The following is an 8,228-nucleotide window of genomic DNA, read 5'->3' as shown; positions in this document are numbered from 1 at the left end:
CATACAAGATCCAGGGAGATATTCCTAGCTCATCCTTGGAGAAATGATATCTTAAGAGAAAGAGTGTACAGGGTAGAACTGAGGAAGGAGGAGGGACAGCCAGGAAGGATGTCCTAAGAGACGACAGTTACCTGTTTCTCTATTTCCACTCCTGGCCTGCCAAGCTGAGTGTCATTTTCATCAGCTCCGTGGAAGCTGCCAAAGGATCACACACTATTGTTCCACATTCTTCATGGTGGACCTGGTTAACAAGCCATCGTCATCTATTTCTTTCCAGAATATTAGGAGAATGGCTCACAGAGCCTGGTGTCAATCATGGTTCAGATGTGAAACTCTGAGTCCATTGGGAGAAAACAAGATGAGAGGGTAGGATTGGGTGAGCCAAGATAGACGGTATTTGCAAAAACACACTAGGGGAATGCAAGGTAAGTTTAATAATTTCTTAGGTAATCCTCATGTTCATCATGGGTTCATGAAATCCAATGTAAAGTCTCAGCACCAGTGCTAAGAAAGGAGAGGGAGAAAGGGAGGATGAAGAGAATTCAAGAAGCCACACAGCAGTAAAGAAGACACTTTATATTGACTCTGGAGAACCGCAGGCAACCAGGCACACACCATACACATCGATTACCAACCAGCACACATAGACACACTGCTAAATCAGCACAGAGGCTACATGCACACGGAGGCTGGCACACAAGCCTTCAGGCAGACACTCACAGGCAGATTGGTAAAGGCCAAGGTGAAAGGGCAAAGGCGAAAGCTCAGGCCTCTAACTTCAAGGGGCTATTCGCAATCACAAAAGTGGCATTTTGCTGGGGTAGTGTGCTGGTTAAAAGAGAATGGCCCCCATAGATTTGAACACTTGGTCACCGGGGAGTGGTCTAGGAGGTGTGGTCATGCTGGAGGAAATGTGTCATTGGGGGAATGCTTTAGAGTTGTCCTCTTCCTGCTGCCCAAGGATCCAGATGTAAAGCATGTGAACATAGATCATGGGCACGGTGTCTCACTGCAGTTATGTAATTGATTGCAGTCTTACTTTTGGGTTTCCTGGATATCAGGCATCAGTCACTTTAGGCTGACCCACACACCCCATGTCCAGCATTACCCATCGCAGCCCATGCCAGATATCCATGTCAGCCCCATAACACTGAAACGTAGTAAGTGAGCCTTTAGGTGGCTCTGTTCCCTATGGACGGAGCCAGAGACAGATTGTTCTTTTCTCCTTTAGGATTTGGATCATATTCTTTCATGTGTTTTTCCCTCATTACTTTTTGCCTGTAGTCAGAGTTGTAGAAATTGTCATTTTATAATAAAGTAAGAAGGAATTGTACAGTGGAAGCTGTTTTCCAGAGCGTCCATAAACTTTTATCTTTCCTCATTTCAGAAATGTGCTTGCTTTACTGAAACTACCATTAAAGCAATAAACCTCAAAGGATCTGTGCTTGATGTAAGTGTTCAGTGTTTTTCAACTTGTAAACTAATAGGGGATGATCAGCTTAACAACTAAACAGCTGCAGAAGCATCCATGTAAGTTCTCACCCTGGCTGGATGCCGATGCCGTGTTCTCCTAACTTAGAAGCAGAGGAAAGGTCTAGGACTATCCTGACATCAGATCTAGGGACTGTCTCTCTCTGAAAAGCTTTTTTCCTTGTTCAGACTTGTGTCTTTTGAAGAACAAATTCAGTAGCATAATTTCTGGTAGATTGGTTTTTGTATCATATAATCTCCATACATTACTTTAAAAGGCAATGATAGAAACCAGAATAATGAAGATTCTTTAGAGACTTGTGAGATGCTCAGTGGTTGGAACACTTAACCCTTTCCCAGAAGATCCCTTTTGGAATGCCAGCACCAACACTAGCTATCACACAACCACCTGTAATCTAGCTCCAGGAGATATGGTACCCTTTTCTGCTCTCCATGGAACCCTGCACACGCGCACACACACACACACACACACACACACACACACACACACACACATACATGTAAATAAAAATAAAATAAATATTAAAAAATTTTCTTAAGAGAAGGTGAAGATATACCAGAACACATAATTAATAGACAAGTTTCTAGTTTTCCAGTGGTCAGTCAGGATTGAAAAATGCTGTGACAAAGACCAGCTATTCAAAAGGTCAAACCAAATCTGCCAACAGCTTAAAAATCAAAGCATGATAGGTAATATAGATGATGATGGTGGTGGTGACGACAATGATGGTGATGATGATGGCCAAGAAGTCATGTTTTATGTCTGCTGTATAGCAGAGTAGTCCTCCTGGGATTGATCGTTCTTGCGATGCAGAATATGATGTTTTGTTCTCTGAAGGAAGTGGCTTCCTGCTGCCTGCTCAGTTGGGTCTTCCCAGGTTTGCCTAAGCTCACACTTCTGTACTGTGATTTTTCTCAAGCTGTACTAGAGTTCTTGTAATGATGCTTCTCTACCAAGATCCAACCAACTTCTGTACCTTGGAGTTTGACACCCTCCTCTTTGGAAGGCCCCTCTTCTCTGTGTCTTCTTGGCGGTAACCTTGGATCCCCCACTGTTCATTAGCTACACTAAAGTTCAGTAGTTCTCAGTGCAAGCCACTCTCCCAACTTAAGGTCCCCTCAGCCTCCTGTCTCATCACAGTGTCCCTCACAGATGTGGAACTGTATAGCAACTTTCTCTCACACTGTTGTGATTTGGGGGAAGATTGCCTGCAAGTTCTTTCTCATTGTTATTGGTGCCTTACATAGGACCTGAACTTTGTAAGCTCAACATAAAAATTTAAAACATTTTTCTGTGTTTAAAATATTGAACTTTTTACTCTTCAGCTATGGCAGACAATAATAGAGCTAGGAGGACTTAGGAATAGAATATACTAAATAAAAATGAAGAAAACAGCTGCTGAAGCCATCAGTATAAGATAGAACTAGCCTAACACACTGAGCTGTGGTATCAGGTGAAGCTAAAGTAGTGGCGTACATGCAGAAAGACATGCGGCAAGGAAGAGGAGGATGGCTTCTGTGGTACTTATTTTGTGGTGCTAGAAATGAAAGCCAAACTCAGCCCCCACAGATGCTCGACAAGTGCTTTATCACTGAGCCTATCACCACAATTTTAATTAAGGTTTTACTGCTATGAACAGACACCATAACCAAGGCAACTCTTATAAAAAAAAAACAAAAAAACAAAAAAACCAATATTTAATCAGGGCTGGCTTCCAGAGTCAGAGGATCAGTCCATTATCATCCGGGTGGGATCATGGCACCATCCAGGCAGATGTGGAGCTGAAGGAGCTGAGGCCACCTCTTATTCTGAAGGCAGTTAGGAGAAGACTGGCTTCCAGGAAGCTAGGATGGGGATCTTAAAGCCCACACCCACAGTGACACACCTACTCCATCAAAATCACACCTCCTAATAGTGCCATTCCTTGGGACAAGCATTTTCAAGCCTCCATGGGTCCCAAAAGATGCTTTTTTGAAAAGACTACATCAAATAGAACACAAAGATAGGGAATGAGTCACCAAATTTAGTCTGGAAGAAGTGACCCCCCTTTTTCTTCCTTCCCTTGCTCTCTCCTCCCCTCCTGCCTTTCTTTACACTTTCTGTGGTTCCCCCTTTTCCACAACTAAAATACAACTCACGAGTGAAGAACCATCTAATAGACACTGGGACAAAGGCTAGGCAATATTTATGGAGAAGCAAGGATTCAATGGAATGATTCTCTACAGAGTGCCTAATGAATGAATGTATAAACGGTATGCAGGGTATGTCCCAATAGGGAGTTTTTAATCTAGTCAATTTATTAAGAAAGTTATAAGACATTTTGCCAAGTGCTTTGAAAGACCACAGAACCACAGTGTTACCGTAGCATCTGAAATTGAAAACACATTGTTTGGGGGGAAATTCAAACACTGGTATTTGTTTGTGAGAACACAAGTGGGGAAGGCAGATGGGATCATGATGTTTGGTGATTCTTCACTTAAGTTAAATGATTCTATTTGTACTTAGCTGATTAGATATTATTTCAATATAATTTGTACTACTGTTAGATATTGCCAACAGTAGTTTCATTTTTTATTTTACATCTTGTGTGAAAATCTTAGATGGAAAAATGACTGTTTTTGTGAATCATATCTACTGTGTAAGGCTTAAGTGAATCTACATGCCTCATGGAGGGAACTAGAGAAGGAACTGATCTGAGAGACAACAATGGAGGAAGTAGAGGCAGGAACAAAGCCCCACAGTCTGATACTTCATGTGCACAGTGCACAGACAAACAGAAATCTCAAATAGGATGGAGTCAGGTCTGATTCCTGCCTGTTATTACAGGAAGAACATCAGGATTCAGACTCAGAGTCCACTGCCCTTTGGGGATATATGTTTACCAGAATCACCCTGGGGAACTGGGACACGGTAGGGCTTCTCTGAAAAAGCATGTCCCCAGGCTGGTGTACTGACTGATCACTTGCAAGGACATTGCTTGCAAGTCCATGGCCATCCACCTGCAGGTTTAGAATATGTCACACAAAGAACAGAAAGAAAGCACCAGACCTCATTTGAAGCCTAATGTGGGAGCTCCAACTATTTTGAGCATTGTCCACAGACTCTGAAGTCCACCTACACACAAGCTGTGTGAGATTTTTAAATTGACCATCTTGGTATGTGAAGCGTTTCTCACATTAGCACCGAGAAATGCCTGTGATCTCACTGGGAAAGAAGCACCCTCAGAGGTCCTGAAGCATCTCATGTCTCTGGATCAGGAGTAAGCCACCATGTTCCAGCTTGCTGACATAATTTTAGGAGAATGAGGTTAGAATAAGTCAAAACTATATTACTGATTATCACTACTGCCAATCAAAATTGCTACAGGATACAAAGCTGCAGAAAGTGATGTGGGCAGGTTTAGGTAGCTACTCAGACTTCATTGCTTGCTAGGCCCCTGTGGGTTATAGATGAGCTACTTACCTACTACCCAACACACACATATTTTTTCCTGCCTAAAACATCACAAGGTAGCAGTAGCTCTAAGGCCTGGGATTTGTTGTTGTTCTCTGCTGCATGCATGTGTGGAGGTTCTAAAACTTGAAATATTAACAGGCTTCCAGGGAATTGTTGTGAGAGTTCCTGGTTGAGACTCACAGCAGTCCAAGATTCCATTCCACTCTCTTAAGAGGAGTGGGACTTTCACTGAACCACTGCCAACTTACTCCAGAATCTGACGACAATTTCAGGTGCAGATTCGAACCTATAGATTTACGTTATCTTTTAAGCTCGTGTTCCCTCATCAATTGATTTTTCTTAAAATTCTAGTGAGATTTGGAAGTTTCTGTGATAGGAGACATGGCGCTGTTGAGAGTGAAAAGAAAAATTAAATTTTAGTGGTTAGGTTAAAAATAGAAGATTTATTTGAGGAAGGAAGTAAGCAAGCAAGCATGTTAGAGAATTACTGAAATTTTTTAGATTTACAATGACAAAGAGCATAATGAATCTTATGAGGTAACATGTTGACTTTCTGAACAGGCTGGGACTGAAATAGTAAATGCCTTTGAGGGTTCACCTTGCCCAAGACAGGAACTTTGAAAATGAGGCACAGAAGATGACATTTCAGCGTTTTCCTAGGTGTATTTTAATGTTCCGTAGGGATTAAAGGAAGGCTAGAATAAGGGAAGTCCTGACTGAATGTGTATTGTTGACATAGGCACAGCCATGTGGAGGACTCCAGGGCCCTGGGCCCATGGAAAATTGGCAAAGCCATTATGCAGATGGACCAGGCTCAAGAAGAATGACAAAGCTTTCATACACTCTGGTATGAGTGTTAGTGTTTATAGCCTTTGACAAGGATGTACAAAGACTAGCAACTGCTGCTTCCTCCTCCTAGATAATTATAGCCTGAGACTGCTCACCTAAGCGACCTCCTACTAAGGTTAGGCCCTCCTCTTGTGCTGTACCTAATAAAACTCCTGGTTCCAGAGGTAGTGATTTCACCTGGTTTCAGTGTCACTGTCATTGTGTCCATGTGTCTGTCTTTGCTTCATTCTTCAGTGTCACTAGTCAGGGTTCCAGGGCCTAAGTCACATAGGTTGTGGAATGTTACAGAAAAGATTTTTAACCACTGGCCTCAGATATTCCATCCTGTACAAAACAAATGAACACTATTAACTGTTATATCTCTATGATGGGTATCTTGCTCAGTCCTTTCTTTGCATATCTGGGCTGTGGAGCATGTGTGTACAAGGAAGGATGTTACACATATATGATGTATATGTGTTCAGTATATGGGCATGACACACATGGGCATCTCATCCCTACCACATCCTCTGTGAGACTCTGAGTCTGAGCCTGAGGTAGCCACATTTGTCAAAGACTAAGAACTCTTCTCCATTCCCCATCCCTGCCTCCTGTGCTGTCTTTGGCAGAGTCTGTGATAGCAGATGTGGTAAGAGTGTGTGAGGTTGCCAAGACACTTAATCTAGCCTTTGAGATTGTTGTGCCTGTCACCTCAAATTCCAGATTCAGGAAGACTATCCACTCATCCATGAAGGATCAGGTTCTCAAGGAGGGAGGAGGAGGAGGAATAATTTGTATTGGCCAGACTTAGAAGCAACTAGTGCATAAATTAAAGTACCAACTTGTAAAGTCATGGTGGAAGACTCTTGCTACAGAAGGTTTTCTCTGCATGTTATGTTTTATTTGTTTGTTTATTCTTATAATGCCAAACTATTGGGTACCTGTTTTTTGTAAAGAATGCTTCACATTAGATTGGTGTTCACAAAGTAACTGCTTGTAAACTAGAAATGTTTTTCACTGACAACTAAAGGCACACAACAGGACTGAATTCAGGTTTGCTCGGGCTAAAGGATGTATTAGACACTTTTCTCATCGCTATGAATAAATGCATGCTACAAAAGCAGCTTAGAGATAAAGGGCTCATTTTGTTTATAGTCCATCATGGAGGGGAAGATGTGGAGACAGAACACAGAGCAGATGCTCACATGCATCTGTAATCAAGAAGCAAGAAGCAGACAATAAACAGGGCTAGGATATGAAATCTTAAGGTCTGTCACTATTGATGCACTTCCTGCAGCAAGATGCCACTTCCCCAAAGTTCTCCAACTTTCTAATGATTCGATCATCCATGGACCGACTCTTCAAACATGTGAAGATCTGGGGACCATTTCACATTCAAGTAAAAGAGAAGTTGTAGAAAAAGAATGGATGTATTCAGAAAGAATGTGCAGGATAACCAACCCCATGTTAGAGGTTATGAGAAGCTCTGGGGCTCTCACCCTATTCTTGTGCTTTAAGACAAAATGGTCTCTCATCTCTGCACATCTACTTTATTACAGCCAAGCATCCTTTGCTCAGCACAGGCTCACATGCCTGCCAGCTCATTATGGCCATAGACTCAAATATACACATCTTCACAGTGCCCATTTCCACTCATTCTTCTAAGTTTCTAGCTCCCTAGTTTATATTCTTTTAGAAGAGATCTGGTCTATTTATGTTACATTCCAGATGGTTCCCTTGGTGGGATACATCAACTTTAAAGATATGCTTCTTTTCCATTCAAGCCTCACTGGGACAGAACTTCTTAGACCTGGTCTTCCCTGTGTCAACAGGGACTATTTGTCCTTTGGGTTCCTACTTAGGGAAGTTTCTTGGGCACATACTTAATACTCTAGCCATAAAATGCCTATGAACCTTGTTGCAGGCCCCATAAGACAGAGTATCTTTAGGTCTCAGACAATGTTGAAATGTTCCAAGTGACTTTGGAATCTGAGTCACTTGTGTCTTACCCAGGGCCCTTTGAAGTACACATTTCTTGTTTCTTTGGAGATTCAGTTGTGTCACGTGATGTTTTTCTGTAAACTGTCTTGTGAGAGGATGTTTTTTCTGAAGCAGACAAGTGGGAGGATATTTTGCTGAGAATAGACACATAGTATTTTTCTGGAGGCAGCCTAGAAAAGGGGTATGTGGTATTTTTCTAGAAAGGATGATTGAGAGAACACATGATATTTGAAAAGGGTATAAATATAACCCAACAGACAGCAGAGGATGCTGTGTGGTGTTGGTTTGCCTTGCCACTCTTTGCTGGTCAACCTTTGTCTTGACTTTATAGAGAGAAACATACCAGAGAACTTCTGGGAGTGTTCTGGTGGTTTCTTTCTGCTTTCACAGATTTGGGCCAATTGGCAGTGCCACTCAGTTTATTATGGATCAAACTGCTGTTTTGATTCAT

This window comes from Arvicanthis niloticus, chromosome 3 (assembly GCF_011762505.2).
Source record: "Arvicanthis niloticus isolate mArvNil1 chromosome 3, mArvNil1.pat.X, whole genome shotgun sequence".
In the NCBI taxonomy this organism is placed as follows: domain Eukaryota; kingdom Metazoa; phylum Chordata; class Mammalia; order Rodentia; family Muridae; genus Arvicanthis; species Arvicanthis niloticus.
The sequence above is the reverse complement of the archived record's forward strand: the minus strand, read 5'-3'. Positions refer to the sequence as shown.